An 18,933-nucleotide genomic window follows, 5' to 3' on the forward strand; every position below is an offset into this window, starting at 1 on the left:
TTTACAAATGATGGTCTCTTTTTTCACAATGTAGCCTAGTCTTTTGTGTTCTCTGTCTCAAGGGCATTTCCTAGGGCAAACATAGAAGTTGTTTGAAGGCAATGTTTCACTTAGCTTTTGTGACTGTTGAGGAAAAGGAAGCAGAAGCAAGAGAGAGATGTGAACTTCCCTAGAGCGAGAATGGGGTGGAGGATGGTGTATCCAAGTACATCAGAAACCAGCACCCTAAAGTTTAGTTGTGTGCCAGGTGATGGGATCTCAGAAGGGATTGGTGGTGTGTCCAGACTGTGGAATCTGCAGGTAGGCTGGTCAGAGGATGACCTTTCACCTAGACTCACTTTCCTCAGAGTCAGCTCTTTATCTTGGCTTGGCCTTTACATTGGAACCTGAAAAGACTTCTAGAGTAGGAGGTGGGAGCAGAGAGAATGCCTCTAACGGTTGAGGTTGAACCTCCTGATAACTTGGCAGGATGAAGACTTGCATTAGTTTGCTAAGACTGCTGTAATGAAATACTACAAACTGGATGGCGTAAACAACAGTAATTTATGGTCTCATAGTTCTGGAGGCTGGAAGTCCATGATGAAAGTGTCAGCAGAGTTGGTTCCTTCTAAGCGCTGTTAAAAAGAATTTGTTCCATGCTTCTTCCCTAGCTTCTGGTGGTTTACTTGCAATCTTCAGCACCCTTGGCTTGTAGACATATTATCCTGATCTCAGTTTTTGTCTTCATCAACTATGCACATATTGGTTGTTTTAGTCATTCAGAGCTGCTGTAACAAAAATACCACAGACTGAATAGTTTCAAAAACATACATTTATTTCTCACAGTTCTAACGGCTGGGAAATCCAAGATCAAAGCACCATCAGAGCCAGTGCCTGGTGAAGACACTCTTCTTCGTGTTCAGATGTCTGTCTTTTCGTGGTATCCTCACATGGCAGAGAGGACAGAGAGAAAGTAAGCTCTCTTGCGTCTCCTTCTATAAGAGCATTAATCTCATTCAAGGGGGCTCCACTGTTTTGACCAATCACCCCCCAAAGGCCCCACCTCCTATCATCATTACATTGGCAGTTGGCATTTCAACATATGAATTTGGGGAAGGGGGAATTCATTCTATAACAGTGATGCCACTTACTGAAACAGGAAAAATTGTGAGAAGGAAAGATCTACAGGGTGGAGAAAACCAATAGTCTTTTGGCCAAGTTCATATCAAAAAACCCGTAGACACACAGATGAGGATGTCAAGTAAATAGTTGGGTAGGTGAATTTTGAGCTAAATTGAGAGGTTAGAGCTAGAAAGTCATTGTCACTGTCATATAGATTATATTTAAAACCAAGGTTCAGGGGCACCAGGGTGGCTCAGTTCACTGAGCATCTGACTCTTGATTTCAGCTTAGGTCATGATCTTAGTATATACACTAAAAGGATCATTTTATAGTGGATAAAAAATATTGAATCACTATGATACACACATTAAATGAATAGGCTACTATATTTCAATAATATTTATGTTTAAAAAAAGTAACTCGGGGGCACCTGGGTGGCTCAGTCGGTTGAGTGTCCACCTCAGCTTAGGTCATGATCTCACGGTTTGTGAGTTCGAGCCCCCCCATCAGGCTCTGTGCTGATAGCTGGAAGCCTGGAGCCTGCTTCAGATTCTGTCTCACCCTCTCTCTCTGCTCCTCCCCCTCTCACACTTTGTCTTTCTCTCTAAAAAATAAATAAAAATTAAGAAAAAAGTAAAAAACAAAAGTAACTTGGAAAAAAGCCTGCTCAAGAAGAAATGAAAAATATAAATGTTTCCCTTTTTATATTTTCAAAAATTGAATCCATAGTTTATAATCAAGGAGATCTCCAGGCCCTGTTGAATTTTTATAACCATTTAATAAAGAAATAATACTGATCTTGATGAGGGAAACAAAGGCAGGAGGAATGTAGTTTAAATTAAATCTGATTACAGCTTGCAGCCCACTGATAGATGTCTGAAACATGCAGAGCATGACCTTGTTCAAGGAACTCATGGCTGTCTTACTTTCTTCATGTTTTTGTGTTGTTAAAGACTAAAAGTAACCTTATCTTAACAGCAGCTAGCCCCTCAAGGTCCTGAAAGCCTTGCTTCCAAATTCTTCAGAGACTTATGCTATCCCTAACCCCCACTAACTTAAAAGTATATAATCAGTCACTCCTCACAAGCCCAGTGCAGCTTTTTCTACCCACAGGTCCTGTCCCCATGCTTTAATAAAATCACCTTTTTGCACCAAAGACGTCTCAAGAATTCTTCCTTAGCTGTTTACTCAAGAACCCCATCAATCTTAGCAAACTTGAAGATATTAGAAACAGTGTGAAACAAATAGCAACTCAGTATATTAGGCCAACATAATATTATCCCAAAATGTGACCCAAAAAGAAATACAAGTCAATCTCTGTTAAGAACATAAATGCATATATTCTAAGAAATATTAACAAATTGAATCCAGCCATTCATAAAAAGGCTACTGCATCATGAACAAGTTGAATTTCTCCCAGAAACGCAAATATGGTTTAACTTTCAAGATATTAATCCATAAAATTCACCATATTAAAAAGAAAAACAAAATCATATGATCATCTCAGGAGATACAGATAAACCTTTTATAAAATTCAATACCTATTTAAGACAAAAACTCAATAGACAAGGAATAAAAAGAAATAACCTTAATCTGATAAATATTATCTACCAAAAACTGTTGAGGGGGGGGACTACAATTAATATTATACTTGATGGTAAAATACTGAAAGATTTTTCTCTGAAATCAACAATGAGATAGAATTTTTGCTATCATCACTTCTGATGCCCGAACCACTGCATTAAGGCAGAGGTAAAAGGTATAATAATTGATCGGAAGAAATAAAAATTGTTATATGCAGATGATATATGATCATGTACATAGAAAATCCAAGTAAGTTTGTGAAATTTTTATATTACTTTATGACTTTAGAAAGTTCACTGGAAACAACATTAGTGAAAAAAATTTGTTGCACTTTTATCCATAGAAAAATAACAGAGAAATAAATTATAAAAAGAAGACCACTTAAAATAGCAGCCCCCCCCAAATCAACTATTTAGAAATAAATCTATTAAAAATGAGCAATTGTGCCAAAACTACATAACATTATTGTTGTGGAGGAAGGAAAATACCCAACTCCAACCCCCGTTAGCCATCCTGTTTCACCTAACTGGGAGAAACTGAGAAGAACTTGTGAAGTCCACAGCCCAGCAACACAGGCTGGCTGAAAAACTGAGACTTGAACATGAGACTAAAGAACACTTCCCCTTTGCCACACCTTACCACCACATCACTAAACATCTATTTACCTAAGTTCCTTTTACCCATACACCATGTCTGGCTTTCCACAAAACATCAGAAGGCCTACTAATGGCAAAAAGCACAGTATGAAGAGACACAGCAAGCATCAGAACCAGACTTGATATGACAGACATGTTGGAATTATTAGACTGCAAAATTTAAAATACCTATGATTACCATATTAAAAACTATAAATGGAAAAAGCAGACAACATTCAAGAACAGATGGATAATTTAAGCAAAGAGATGGAAATTCAAAGAAAAAATTTAAAAATGCTAGAGATCAAAAACACTGTAACAGAAATGAAGAATGCCTTTGATGGGCTCATAAGTAGACTAAAAACACCAAAAAATTTCCTGCAACTAAACAGCTATTTTAGCAAGGTTGCAGGATTTAACATTAACACACAAAAGTTAATCATTTTCTTATATAACTGCATTGGACAAGTGAACTCTGAAATGAAAACCAATACCATTTACATTAGCATCCCCTCAAATAAAATACTTAGGTATAAATATAACAAAATATATACAAGATCTATGAGAGGTATTCTACACAATTCTCGTGAAAGAAATTAAAGTACTAAGTAAATGGATAAATATTCCAGGTTTATAGAAAGGAAGACAATATTGCTAAGATACCAGTTCTTCCTAAATTGGTCTATAGGCTCACAGCAATCCCAACCAAATTCTCAACTAGTTTTTGGATTTTGACAAACTGATTCTAAAATTTATATGGAGAGGCAAAAGATTCAACAGAGTCAATATAGCACTAAAGAAGAATAACAAAGTCAGAGAACTGAAATTACCCAATCTCAAGATCTTTTATTACACTAAAATAATCAAGACAGTGTGGTATTAACAAAAGAATAGACAAATACATCACTGGAACAGAATAGAGAGCCCATAAATAGGCAAATATAAATATAGTCAACTTAACTTCAACAAAATTTATACAACAGAGAAAAGATAATTTTTTCAACAAATGGTGCTGAAACAACTGAAAATCACATGTCCCCCCAAAAATCTAGACACAGATCTTAACAGTTCTCACAAATATTAACTCAAAATGTATCATAGACCTAAATGTAAAATGCAAAACTATAAATCTCCTAGAAGATAACATAGGAGAAAATCTAGATGACCTTGGGTATGGTGGTGACATTGTAGATTCAATACCAAAAGCTTGATCCATGGAAGAAATAATTGATAAGTTGAATTTCATTAAAATAAAATTTGTACTGTAAGAAGGACGCTGTGAAAAGATGAGAAGACAAGGCCCAGAATGGGAGAAAATATTTACAAAAACATACCTGAAAAAGGACTGTTATGCAAAATATACAGAGACCTCTTAAAATTCAACAATAAGAAAACAAACAACCTAATTAAAAAATAAACCAACAGACATCTCACCAAAGAAGATACAGAAATGGCAAACAAGCATACAAAAAGATGCTTAACATCATATTTTACTGGGGAATTGCAAATTAAAAAACAGTAATACACTATAAATGCAATGGGGAAAAAAAAACAAAAACAAGAACACCAAATTCTGATGAGGATGTAGAATAACAGGAACTCTTATTCATTGTTATGAGTGGAATGCAAAATGGTAGAGACACTTTGGAAGACAGTTTGGCAGTTTTTTACAAAACTAAACATACTCTTACCATATGATCCAGCAATCATGCTCTTTGATATTTACCCAAATTAGTTGAAAACTTACATCCACACAAAGCCTGCACATGAATGTTTATATCAGCTTTCTTTATAATCACCAAAAATTGGAAGCAATCAAGATATCCTTCAGTAGATGAATAGATAAATTAACTATGGTACGACCAAACAATGGAATGCTATTCAGCACTTAAAAAAAAAAAAAAGAGCTATCAAGCCATGAAAAGACTTGGAGGAAATGTAAATGCACATTACTAAATGAAGGAAGCTAGATGAAAAGGTTATGATTCTAACTATATGACATAATGGAAAAGGCAAAACCAATGAAATAGTAAAAAGATCAGTTGTTGCCAATGGTTAGAAGGGAGGGAGTGATACAAGCAGAGCACAAAAGATTTTTAGGACAGGGAAACTTTTCTGTAGGACGGGATAATGGCGGACACACGTACTGTACATTTGTTAAAACCTGCAAAATGTACAATATCAAGAGTGAACTCTAATGTAAACTATGGACTTTGGGTGATAATGATGGTCAATATAGGTTCATCCGTTATAACAAATATACCACTCTGGCTGAAAGTGTTGATAATGGGAGAGGTTGTGAGTGTGGAGGCAGAGGATTCATGAGAACTCTGTACTTTCCACTTAATTTTGCTGTGAATCTAAAGATATTCTAAAATAAATCCTATTAAAAATAGGTGAGATAAAATCTGATTAGTTGATTTGCTGGCATGTTTTGTGATAGGGGTTAGAGCCTCTGATCAGCAAGCACCACCAGAAGATCCCAGAAGCCTCTCCCCACAAAAGAAGAGGACCAGGAGTTGGAGAGAAAAATACTTGGGATTGAAGACCTCAGTGGCTGAAGGCAAGAGGAAGACAGCCCTGGAAATGGTTCAGGCAGCTGGAAAAGAGAGACACTATGACATTTGTATGCATGAGGGGGATGATACTCTAGGAAATTCTCTTGGTTACATGATCATGAAGAATTTGGAAGTGGAATTTTGGGATTACACTACAACCCATCCTTCAGACAGAAAAATTAATTTATACATTCAGATTCGAGGTGCTCTTCCAGCTGTTGAGCCATTTCAGAGGCCTGAGTGAGCTCAGGAATATCTGCCGAAATGTGCCAGACAAATGTGAGGCCAGTATAAATGAATATAAAGATCAAAAAGCAAGCAGAAATGAATCCACATTCTAGTCCTTTATGCACTATGCAGGGAGGACTATCCTCTAGGATATTCTCTTCATGATCTTGCAAAACCCAGATGTGGAAGTTTGTGATCACAACATGGTTTGTCCTTCACAAAGATGTGCTTCTGGCTATTAACCCATTACAGCTGTTAGAAGCCCTGCAAGAACATTTGTATTCATCTAAATACAATTCCCTCTTTTATTTAAACTCAAAAAAAAAAGAAGAAAAAGAGAATATCTTATTAAATGAAGAACTATACAATGCTCATGGACTGGAAGACAATATAGTAAAATATTAATTATCTTTAAGTTAGTCTATAGATTCAGTGCAATCCTAATCAAAATCTCAGCAAGTGTTTTTAAAACATAAATGGATAAGTTGCTTGTGAATTATATACGGAAATTCAAAAAGCCAAGAATATCCAGATGTATCTTCTTTAGGGACAGTTGCTGTTGATTTGCTATTTTCCTTTGAATGGGCCATACTTCCTTATTTTTTTTGTATGCCTTGTGATATTTTTGTTGAAAACTGGACATTTGAATCTAACAATGTGGTAACTCCAGAAATCATATTCTTCCCCTTTCCAAGTTTTGCTGTTTTTTTTTTTTGCATGTTTGTGTTTGTGTTTTTATTGTTGTAGGCTGCTTCTGTGCCAAGGATCAGCCTGAACTGTAAACTTAAAGTCTTCTTAAATCTTTCATGAAGGAGCATCTTTCCCTGAGCATGTGAAATCACTTCCTAATTTTCCTCATATATGCAGTTGCTTTTAAATGTCTTAATATTTAGGGTCTGGCTCCTAAACACAGAAAAAGTGAAAAATGAAAGCAGGAGAAGGGTCCTTGAAATCCCCTGGAAGTCACTATATCCAGAGGAGGAAGGGCTTATAACAATGAGGAGAGGTGCAACAGCGGCCACATGACTCTTGGCACATCTATAATCACAAACAGTGGTCACGATCAGAGTACAGTAGCCTAACATTTGGAGGACAGTGTCCTTTTTGCCAACCCTGGCTCCTGTGGGCTATGTGCAGGTTGTTCCAGGAACACATGCACAGCTGCCTGCCACATGACTAGGAATGAATGATGGGTATCTAGTACTGTGGTGAGAGCTAAAATGAACCAAACTAACCCCAATTTACCATCTAAGACTTAGCTTGGAGGTTGCAAGCCTTCAACACACTATAGAGTCCCAAAATATAAGCAAAGCTCTGAGATATTGCCAGTTCAGTTCCAGACCATTGAAATAAGGCAAATATTACCAAAAAAAGTAAATTAAATGAATTCTTTGGCTTCCCAATGCATAAAAATATATGTTTACACTATACTGTAATCTATTAAGTGTGCATTAGCATTATAACTAAAAAAATGTACATATCCTATTTTTAAAATACTTTATTGCTAAAAAATTCTAACCAACATCTGAGTTTTTAGTGAGTTGTAATCTCACATGACAGATCCCCATAATAAATATAATCATAATGAAAAAGTTTGAAATATTGTGAGAACTACCAAAATGTGACACAGAGACATGAAGTGACAGAATATTGCTGGAAAATTTATGCCAATAGACTTGCTTGACTCAGGGTTGCTACAAACCTTCATTTTGTTAAAAACACAGTACCTGCAAAGCACAATAAAGCAAAGCATAATAAAACAAGATATGACTGCAGTTACATCAGATTCCACCAGTACAACTGTTATCTAGACAAGAAGACAGATTCCTGATGTTTAGCTACTCTGCCATCATCCCAGAATGCTCCTTTCAGGAATATCTTGAAGAAAAACAAAGCTTGAAGATCTGTATTGCAAGACATTAAGACCTATGAAAAAGTATGGTAATTAAAATAGTGTTCTTTGACCTAAGGATAAACAAATACACCAATGGAAGAGAATAGAAACAGTCTCACACTTATGTGACCACTTGATTTCACTGTAGATCTAATTATAAAAGTAATACAATAAAGGTATAGAATATATCATAGGAAAATACTTTCATGATCTTGGAGTACACAAAGATTTAATATAAATTTAAATATAAAGGAAGCAGTAACCATAAGGAAGAAGATTGATGAATTGGACTATATTAAAATTAAACATCTCTGTTCACCAAAAGAGATATTAAAAAAAATCAATGTTTACCTATTTTTTAATATGAAATTTATTGTCATATTGGTTTCCATACAATACCCAGTGCTCATCCCAACAGGTGCCCTCCTCAATGCCCATCACCCACTTTCCCATCCCTCCCACTCCCCATCAACCCTCAGTTTATTCTCAGTTTTTAAGAGTCTCTTATGGTTTGCCCCTTCCCTCTCTAACTTTTTTTTTTCCTTCCCGTCCCCCGTGGTCTTCTGTTAAGTTTCTCAGGGTCCACATAAGAGTGAAAACATATGGTGTCTGTCTTCCTCTGTATGACTTATTTCACTTAGCATAACACTCTCCAGTTCCATCCACAATGCTAGAAAAGGCCATATTTCATTCCTTCTCACTGCCAAGTAGTATTCCATTGTGTATGTAAACCACAATTTCTTTATCCATTCATCAGTTGATGGACATTTGGGCTATGATTTGGCTATGATTAGGCTATGATAGGCCATAATTTGGCTATTGTTGAAAGTGCTGCTATAAACATTGGGGTACAAGTGCCCCTATGCACCAGCACTCCTGTTTCCCTTGGGTAAATTCCTTGCAGTTCTATTGTTGGGTCATAGGGTAGATCTATTTTTAATTTTTTGAGGAACCTCCACACTGTTTTCCAGAGTGGCTGCACCAATGTTTACTTATTTTTGAGAGAGACAGAGTGTGAGCGAGGGAAGGGGCAGAGGGAAAGGGAGACAAATCTGAAGCAGGCTCCAGGCTCTGAGCAAGCTGTCAACACAGAGCCTGACGCAGGGCTCAAACTCACCAACCATGAGATCATGACCTGAACCGAAGTCAGACGCTTAACCAACTGAGCCACCCAGGTGCCCCCATCAAAGAGATATTTAAAAAGCAAACCACAGAGCAGAAAAAGTTATTTGCCTGATATATATATATCTCATATATATAATATCTCACATATATATCATATATATAATTGTAAACAATACGTGTAAGATTATCTCTACAAAGAATAATAATAAGATAATAGAAAAAATGGGCACAAAACTTTAACACGCACTTTCCCAAAGAGCATTATGACTGGTTAATAAATGTTTACAAAGGTGTTTTTTTTACCTACCAAGAAATGAAAATTCAAACCACAATGAAATATTATTATATAACTGCCAGAATGGCAATATTTAAAAGACTGATAATGCCAAGGTTTGATGATGCTGAGAAATAACCACAGTTTTCATATTGCTGTTGGGAAGTATAAATTTAGAAAACTATTCAGCAGTGTTTACAAAACTGAACATACACCTATCCTTATGACCCAATAATTTCACTTCTTTGTATTTACTCAACAAATGCGCATACATATTTGCACACCCAAAGACCTGTGGATGATGGTCATAGCAGGACTATTTACATAACCAGATAACTTAAATGTCCATCAGCAGTAGAAGAGAAATAAATCGTTGTGTATTCATGCAACGGAATACTATACAACAATAAGAATGAACAAGTTACAACCATATGTGACAATATGAATGAATTTCACACATATAATATAAGTTATATTATTCACAAAAGAGTGCTTAGGATAACATTCCATTCATTTAATGGCCCAAAACAGAAATAACTAATTAATGATTATAGCAGTCAAAATAATTGTTGATTCTGGGCATGGGAGGGTGCATGAGGAGAGGTTTAAGAATGGTAATAATGTTTTATTCTCATCTGGATGGTGATGAAATGGGTGTATTCACTTTGTGAAAATTCATTTGCACTTTAGAAAAATATTTAGGCTATTTTTGTACTTTTGAAGTATATGCTATTTTGTTTCCTACAGTTAGATCCTACATAAAAACACATCTATGCACAGATAATACAAAAAGACAGAAAATGATTTTAAATACTATACCAAATTAACAAGCTAAAAAATAAAGCACTAATTAACAATATCCATAATATAAACAAATGAACAACATTTAAAGATGCCTTTATTAAATAGTAATTTTTATGTCTATATATTATAAATTGCCCTTCTTTAGGATCCACTGCCTCGTTCCTTGTTATTTCATATTGAACCAAATCACTAAAATATATGTCAGCACTTATAGACCTAAAGAAATATGACCAACCTTCCTAGATATAGGGAAAAGAAATTTATAGTGCTACAGGGGCGCCTGGGTGGCTTAGTCCATTAAGCACCTGACTCCTGATTTCAGCTCAGGTCACCATCTCACGGTTCACGGTTGACTCTGCTGACAGTGCAGCGCCTGCTTGGGATTCGCTCTCTCACTCTCTCACTCTCTCAAAATAAATAAATAAACTTAAGGAGGAAAAAAGTGCCAAAGACTTCTTGCTTTCCTTTTTGAACACATGAGCTCTAGGCATATAAAAAAAGTAATACCTGGCCTAGATTGGTGTCTATGCTAGCTTAGTTACCAACTAATTTTGTTTAGCTTTGAATTAAACATTATTGTTTTGAATTTATCACTACAATATTAAATAAAGTAGACTTCCAAAGACACATAATTTAAAATGTTACAAGAATGGGAAGAATTGTTTTTTCATTTGTGAGTTATTTTTAATAAACAAGTGATTATTATGAGATCATGAGCTTATCTGCCTCCATTACTATTTCACTTTAGCCAAATCATTTATTCCTTGGTCAGTTTCATCTACAAAACACAGAAATTAGATAAGGTCCTTATTTAGTCTTAGCATTTATTTTTTATTTTTTAAATGTTTTATGTTTATTATTTTTGAGCGCATGCGAGAGAGAAAGAGCACACACTAGCAGGGGAGGGGCAGAGAGAGAGGGAGACACAGAATCCAAAGACAGGCTCCAGGCTCTGAGGTAGCTGTCAGCACAGAGCCTGATGCGGGGCTTGAACTCACAAACAGTGAGATCATGACCTGAGCCAAATTCAGACACTTAACCAACTGAACCACCCAGGAGCCCCCTTAGCATTCTAAATATAAACCAAATGTTGATGAAAGTAAAGCTCCTACTTCAGTGATTGAATTATCTTTGCTAATATTAACTCTTGCATAGAATACACAGAAAGATTTTGTCCATTAATTGTCCTCAAATATGTATCATTTCAAACCTTGAAGTCACAATTACTAATTTATGATGCCAACCTAGTGATACTAATTTTGAAAGTGTCTCTTCTTTATTTTAATATTTAAGATTATTAATTAATGTTAAAATTATCAAGTGGTTGTTTTACAGCTAGTACATATAATCATGCTAAAACTCTTTAGGATTCTAACTCTGCCTTAGAACCTCTTTTTCCATTGTGTTTTCAGAGAGAGACAACACAAATAATATTCCCAGAGGAATGCTAGGTTTCTCATACATCCCTATAATATTGATAAGAAATTCACAGTATACTTGATAAGAAACAGAATGAGAGGAAGAAAAAAAAATCAATGACGCAATCAGAAAATACCACTCTTCTAGGAAATGCTATGTTATTTTCAAACATGTCACCAATCTGTACAAATTATTGTCAGGAAACGGTCTCTCTCTATAACAAGTGGCAACATTAAAAGACCCTGTTACTATTCAAATTTGGATCTTACCAAGGCAAGAGAATTCAAGGTGGGAGTTATATGAAGGACAACTGTCAAAAGTAAACAAAATGTCTCAGAAGAGGCTCTGATCCCTTGTAAACACACAGAATGATAGATTCATTACTCAGTTTTCTCTCTAGTTAGAATGTCTATGTTAATGTTGGTGCACCCAGCTCCCCAAAGGTATAGAGAACAACATTAGATAATTAAGCAAAAGCACTATGTTAAAGAAACTGAAATAATATGAATGCTAACACTTTCCAGCCCAAAATATTTCTGGTGTTCATAGTAGAATGACTTAAAAAATTCTGCGAGTGTAAAATATTTAGGGTTGAAAATATCTTTTCAGCAAATACCCAGGTAAGTAAAGTGCCTCATCCAAGTTCACATAGCCAGATAGTGGAAAAAAAACAGGAGAAGAACCTGTTACTAATAATAGGAAATGCTCAGTAGTTTTGACCTCCAAGTGGCCAGTAGGCAATAGATAAATAGACAAAAGAGAGACACATCTATTACTGAAGATACTTTCTTTGTATTATTGCATATAGGCAGGCAAGGTCACATAACAAACCCTATCTAAAGGAGTAACACATAAAAAGGTATATACATATAAAAAGCTATAAAAGGGTATGTGTGTTTATACATATACATAGAAATACATATATGTGTATATATACCTTGTATATTATATATATATCTTATTTATATATATATATATACCTTTATATATACCTTATATATATATACATACCAATTTATGTCTATCTATATATTTATATGCATCTATATATAAAGATATATGTGTGTGTGTACATACATATAAGGATATATGTAAACCACATTTCATAAAAAGCACAGTAAGGTCTATTACCAAGAGAGGCAAAAGAGGTAAGCTTTTGATATGTCTTCAGAGATCTAAGGATCTTATCTTACAGAAGATTGACACTGTTGTAGCACTATTTGGTTAGCACTGGAAAATGTTCCGAGATGAATCCAGGCAGTTCTCACTTCTCTAGGTCAAAGATATCATTGAGACTCCTTAAATGGCTTTCACAATATTTAAAAGACATAAAGTAGGTAACCCCCAAATTATATAAATTCTGCACAGCAAAGAGTAGTGCAATGAAGAATACCAGCTCTAACTAAATTATTAAATCCACATCATAAAAGGAGACTATAAAAGTGATCTAAAACAGAAAGATGTGTAGGAAATCATGCTAATGATTTAAAAAATAATTAAGATATAACCAAGATGTAAAAGCATATTAAGGAGAATGGAGAGGAATGAAAAGCACACCCAAGTAGGCTTGGAAAGTCTGCTGGTCCAGACGTCTGTGTCTTAAACCAGTTGCCTATTAAAAATCTTCCCTATTATTTTTGAATATTCTCTTTTAAACCTGCTAAGCAGAATTCATTTTCTCACTCTTAACCTAGTGCTCTTTATGCTTTATCTTGCCACTCTTTTCCTTTCATCCAATAAAGATTAATATTAATCAGAGCTAAATTGTTCTGCTATTTAAAACTTAAAAATGCAAATAATTCAGTGGAAAATAGGTAAGTAATTAAAGATATTTTTTTTCGAATTTTCAGGATAACTGCCTCAATAATCCCCTCCATAAAAATACATAGGCTTCATCTTAGTAAAAATATATCTTATTATCCATAAAAATACATAGGCTTCTTCTTAGTAAAACTGTATGTTATTATTAAATCACTTACTATAAGCCACAGTATAGTGGTCCAACCTAAACCCTACAGCTTTTTTGGTAAGAGGTGCAACCATAACCATACTAGCTTAAGCAAAATAAGGTAAAAGAGTGGCTCAAGTAGCTAGGCAAGTCAGGGCCTATCTAGCTATAGGCATAGCTAGATCCAGAGGATACAAAAGATAATCAGAACACTCTCTTTTTCCAGTTTAGGGCTCTGCTACCACAGTATTCTCAGAGAAGCTCTAACTATATTGTGGCAAATACAAACAACAGAAGCTTCTCACTTACATTCTTTCAGCTTAGCAACCCTAGTGGAAAGAAAGTACCTCTTTCCAGAATTTCCAGCAAAAGACACCAGGACTGATGCTCTCTCAAGACCTGGTTTGGATCATACACCCATTCTTTTTTTAATGTGTATTTGTTTTTGAGAGAGATAGAGTGAGAGAGACAGAGCACGAGCCGGGGAGGGGCAGAGAGAGAGGGAGACACAGAGTCTGAAGCAGGCTCCAAGCTCTAAGCTGTCAGCACAGAGCCCAATACTGGGGCTCAAACCCATGAACCGTGAGATTATGACCTGAGCTGAAGTCAGACACTTAATCAACTGAGCCACCCAGGTGCCCCTGATCATATACCTATCCTTGACATAGCATATCAGTTTTATCCTTGGTCCAACTTGAGTTTTCATGCTTTCTCAGGTCAGAAGGTAGACTACAGCCCACTCAAACTATAGAGACTGAATGGGAGAGAGGAGTAATTTCCTCCTGTAAAAAAAAAAAAAAAAAAAAAAAATCTGATTCTCTTACCCAAAGAGAGAACAGATGCTGGTCACAGAGGAAAGAAACATAAATGTCATTTCCCAGGATATATACTCTAGAAAAAAAACATAAGTACTTCATGAAAACACATGATACCATGAAATATTCCCAAAGATAATATTTTAAGATGTATACTTTGAACTATGGATGATCATTATTGTGACTTTTAACACATTACAGATGAAGATGTCATCTTTTGAAAGACAATGAACTTGATATGCCAATTGGTAAATAATAAAATGTTGCTGACTTTACAGCCAAGGAACTAGAGAATCAGAAAAATTTCAAATATTACTTCATAAGACTATACAACTTTCTAAAATATTTATTTATTTATTTACTTACTTATTTATTTATTTATTTAGAGAGCATGCGCACAAGCAGGGAGGGGCAGAGAAAATCCCAAGAAGGCTATATGCTGTCAGCACAGAGCCTAATGCAGGGCTCAACTCCATGAATCGTGATATCATGACCTGAGCCAAAATCAAGAGTCAGACCCTCCACCAACTGAGCCACCAGGCACTCCTATAACTTTTTAATTAAAAAATTATTCACAGTTAATCATTTATGCAGTCAGCCATTTTTGAAAAATGAACTGGCTTATATGGTTTCAGTGTTGCACTTCAGTGACATCTATACTTTTTTTTAATGACTATTTACAGAGATCTTGAACTTCTTGTAAAATCTGCTACCTTAGTAATCTCAGCAAATAATTAGCTCCTCAGGGAAAAATCCAACTCTTCATAACTTCCAGTTGAAACATAAAATAGCCTTTAGCTCTTCTTCCTAAATTATGATACATTTAGTACTTATACATTGCTGCCTACTACATCTGTAAGGAAAACCAAATTTTTTTTCTGAGAAATGCTTCCAGACATTCTATCTCATCTTCAAAATATTTAAAGATGAAAATCAATTTAATTTTAAATAATCTATTAACCGGTTTAGGAAAATTAAAATACCACAGAGTTTATAGCCTTGCAAATTATTTTAAAAATGAAAAGCCAACTCTGTTCTTACTCTTCCATTTCACAATCCCTTGTGGCTAGAAATAGACAACAAATTATATGCAATGAACATTATTTCTGTTTACTTGAGGAAAATGACTATTTTCAAGCTAAGAGTATTAAATGTATCTCTAAATAGTTCAAAACTAATAACATGAAGCACAAACACTGAATTCTAATGTAAATATGTTTCATCATTTATGTATATTGTGTTTTATCCTAAAAGTATTTTAAAGCAACTTAAAAGATGCAAAAGTAGAACAAAATAAACAAAAGGAAAGAAAAAGGAAAATAAATGTATGAAAGCAAGTTGAAGCCAAGAATAAAGTTTTTACTCAATCCATATATACCATGACTTTCACTTGCAAACTGTGGATATTAATCTAGGTACTTTGGTTTCTAAACCACTAAAAAGAACAACTCTAGTTCATCCTGATACAAAATAAAATACTGGTCAGCAAGCTATAGATGAGAAGTACATGTATGCAAACATTAAAATCTGGCAAACTGAGTACATATTTGTACTCAGTATAATACATACATACATAAACTTAAAACACATAAATAAACTTAAAAACAAAAGTTAATGCTTTTCTATAGATCAGCAATAGCAATAAACAAGTAGAATGTGAAATTAAGAATACAATACCATTTACATTAGCACCCAAAAAATGAAAAACTCAGGTTTGAATTGAACAAAATATGTACAAGATCTATATGGTAAAGAAAATGAAACTTTGAAACAAAGATATCAAAGAAAAAGGAAAGAAATGGAGAGATGGTCTATGTTCATACAAAGAAAGACAATATTGTCAAGATTTCAGTTCTTTCCAAGTTAATCTATAGATTCATTGTGCCCCAAGCAAAATCTTAGTAAGTTATTTTGTGGATCCGGGCAAAGTCATTCTAAAGTTTACATGGAGAGGCAAAAGACACAGGATAGCCCACACAGTGTTGAAACAGAATAACAGAGCTAGAGGATTGACGCCATCCTACTTCAAGATTTACTGTAAAGCAATAGTAATTGACACAGTGGAGTATTAGTGAAAGAATAAAAAACTAGATCAATGGGCCAGAATAGAGCTCAGAAACAAACCCACATAAATATAGTCAACTGATCTTGACAAAAAAGCAAAAGTGGGACACCTGGGTGGCTCAGTCGGTTGAGTATCCGACTCTTGATCTCAGCTCAGGTCATGATCTCAACAGTTCATGAGACTGAGCCCCATGTCAGGCTCTGCATGGACGGTGCCAATCTGCTTGGGATTCTCTCTCTTCCTTTCTCTCTGCCTCCCCTTCTCATGCACATGTGTGCATGTGTGCTCTCTCTCTCTCTCTTCACCACACACACACACACACACACACACACACACACACACAGCAAAAATAATACAAGGGAGAAAAGAGAATCTTTTCAACAAATGTTGCATTAACTGGGCATCACATGTTAAAAAAAATGAATCTGCACCTAGAACTTATATTCTTCTCAAAAACTAACAGAAAATGTATTATGACCTAAATGTGAAATGCAAAACAACAAAACTAGCAGATAACATAGTAGAAAACCTAGATGATTATGGGTATGGCAATGACTTTTTTATAAAAAACCAAAATCATGATCCATTAAAGAAAGAAGGATAAATTGGACTTTATTAAAGTTATAAATTTCTGCTCTATAAAGGACAATAGTCAATAGAATGAGATGACAAGCCACAGACAGGGAGAAAATATTTGAAAAAAAAAATATATATATATATAGGACTGGTATCTGAAATGAACCAAAAACTCTTAAAACTCAACAACAGAAAGAAACAGTCCAATTTGAAAATGGGCCAAAGGCCAGGACACCTCACCAAAAAAGATGAACAGATGGAAAATAAGTATATGAAAAGCTGCTTCACATCATATGTCATCAGGAAATTACAAATTAAAACAACCATAAGATAACACTATGCATCTATTAGACTGACCAAAATTTGGAACACTGACAATACCATATGCTGGTGAGGATGTGGAGCAAAAGAAACTCTCACTTGCTGCTGGTGAGAATGCAAAATGATACAGCCAGTTTGGAAGACAGTTTGGTGGTTTCTTATAAAACTAAATACACTCTTACCACATAATGTAACAATCGTGCTTCTTGATATTTACTCAAAGAGTTGAAAACTTAGGTCTATATAAAAACATGTACTACATATTTATAGCAGCTTTATTTATAATGCCAAAACTTGGAAACAATCAAGATGTTCTTCAGTAAGTGAATGGATAAATAAACTGCAATACATCCTAACAAAGGAATATTATTCAGTACTAACAAGAAATGACCTAATCAAACCATGAAAAGACATGGAGAAAAACATAAATGCATACTACTAAATGAAAGAAGAAAACCTTATGTGATTCCAACTGTATTACACTCTGGAAAAGGCAAAACTATGGGAACCGTAGAAAGATCAATAGTTGCCAGGGGTTGGGGGCAGAAAAGAGATGAGTAGACCAACCACAGAGCATTTTTAGGGCAGTGAAAATACTCTGTAAGATACTATAATGATGCATACATGTCATTATACATTTGTTAAAACCTGTCAAATACACAATATCAAGAGTGCATTTTAATGTAAGCTATGGACTTTAGGTAATTATGAAATGTTAATGTAGGTTCATCAGTTGTAACAAATGTATCACTCTAGTTGGCAATATTGATAAGGGGGGGAGGCTATACATGTGTGGCAGCAGAGGGTATATGGGAAATATGTGTACCTCCCTCTATGTTTTGCTGTGAACCTTAAACTGCTCTAAAAAGAAAAAAAAAAAAGCAAACCCTGAAAACAATACTTAAGAGTATAATCTCATCAATACCACTTACTGATGGGAGACAAATATCTTAAACTATCTAAGCTTCCTCTTAGATAGGTAGTAATAAAACTCAGTGAATGGAATTGTCTCAAAAACTAAATAAGAAATGGAAAGTGTTCAACACAGTAGCACTATGATTATATCCACCATCATTATCATTTCCACCTTCATCATCACCATTCTCATCCTGATTATTATCTACAGAATCTTTATTCCCCCCCACCACCAAAAAAACAAAAACAAAAAAACAAAAAACCTACTGGAACTTATAACAGCCTCTCCAATATGGTAGTCCTCGAGTATCAATTTCAAGGGCATCATTCCAACCTGGAGTACAAATATGCATTTTATGTCTATCTTTGAGAAATGTTCACATGTAGGGAAATAAGTTAGTGCCGTTCAAAACCATTAAGGCAGTTCCAGTAGAAACAGAACAAAATGACAGCTAAATTAATTGTGTTTATATACCTTTCAAAGTCACCGATGCAAAGTTCTTAATACTGGTATTTGTTATAAGTTCACCATTTTATTGATTCTAATCAACTCAAGCTAGACTGATTTTATATTTGTTCTACTACAGATCTCCTTTTCAGCATGAACTAACACTACAGTTTAAGTAGGCTGAAATGGTTTGTTCTAAATAGTATTTTTACATGGAAGGACG

This window comes from Felis catus, chromosome A2, assembly GCF_018350175.1.
Source record: "Felis catus isolate Fca126 chromosome A2, F.catus_Fca126_mat1.0, whole genome shotgun sequence".
NCBI classification, from domain to species: Eukaryota; Metazoa; Chordata; class Mammalia; order Carnivora; family Felidae; genus Felis; species Felis catus.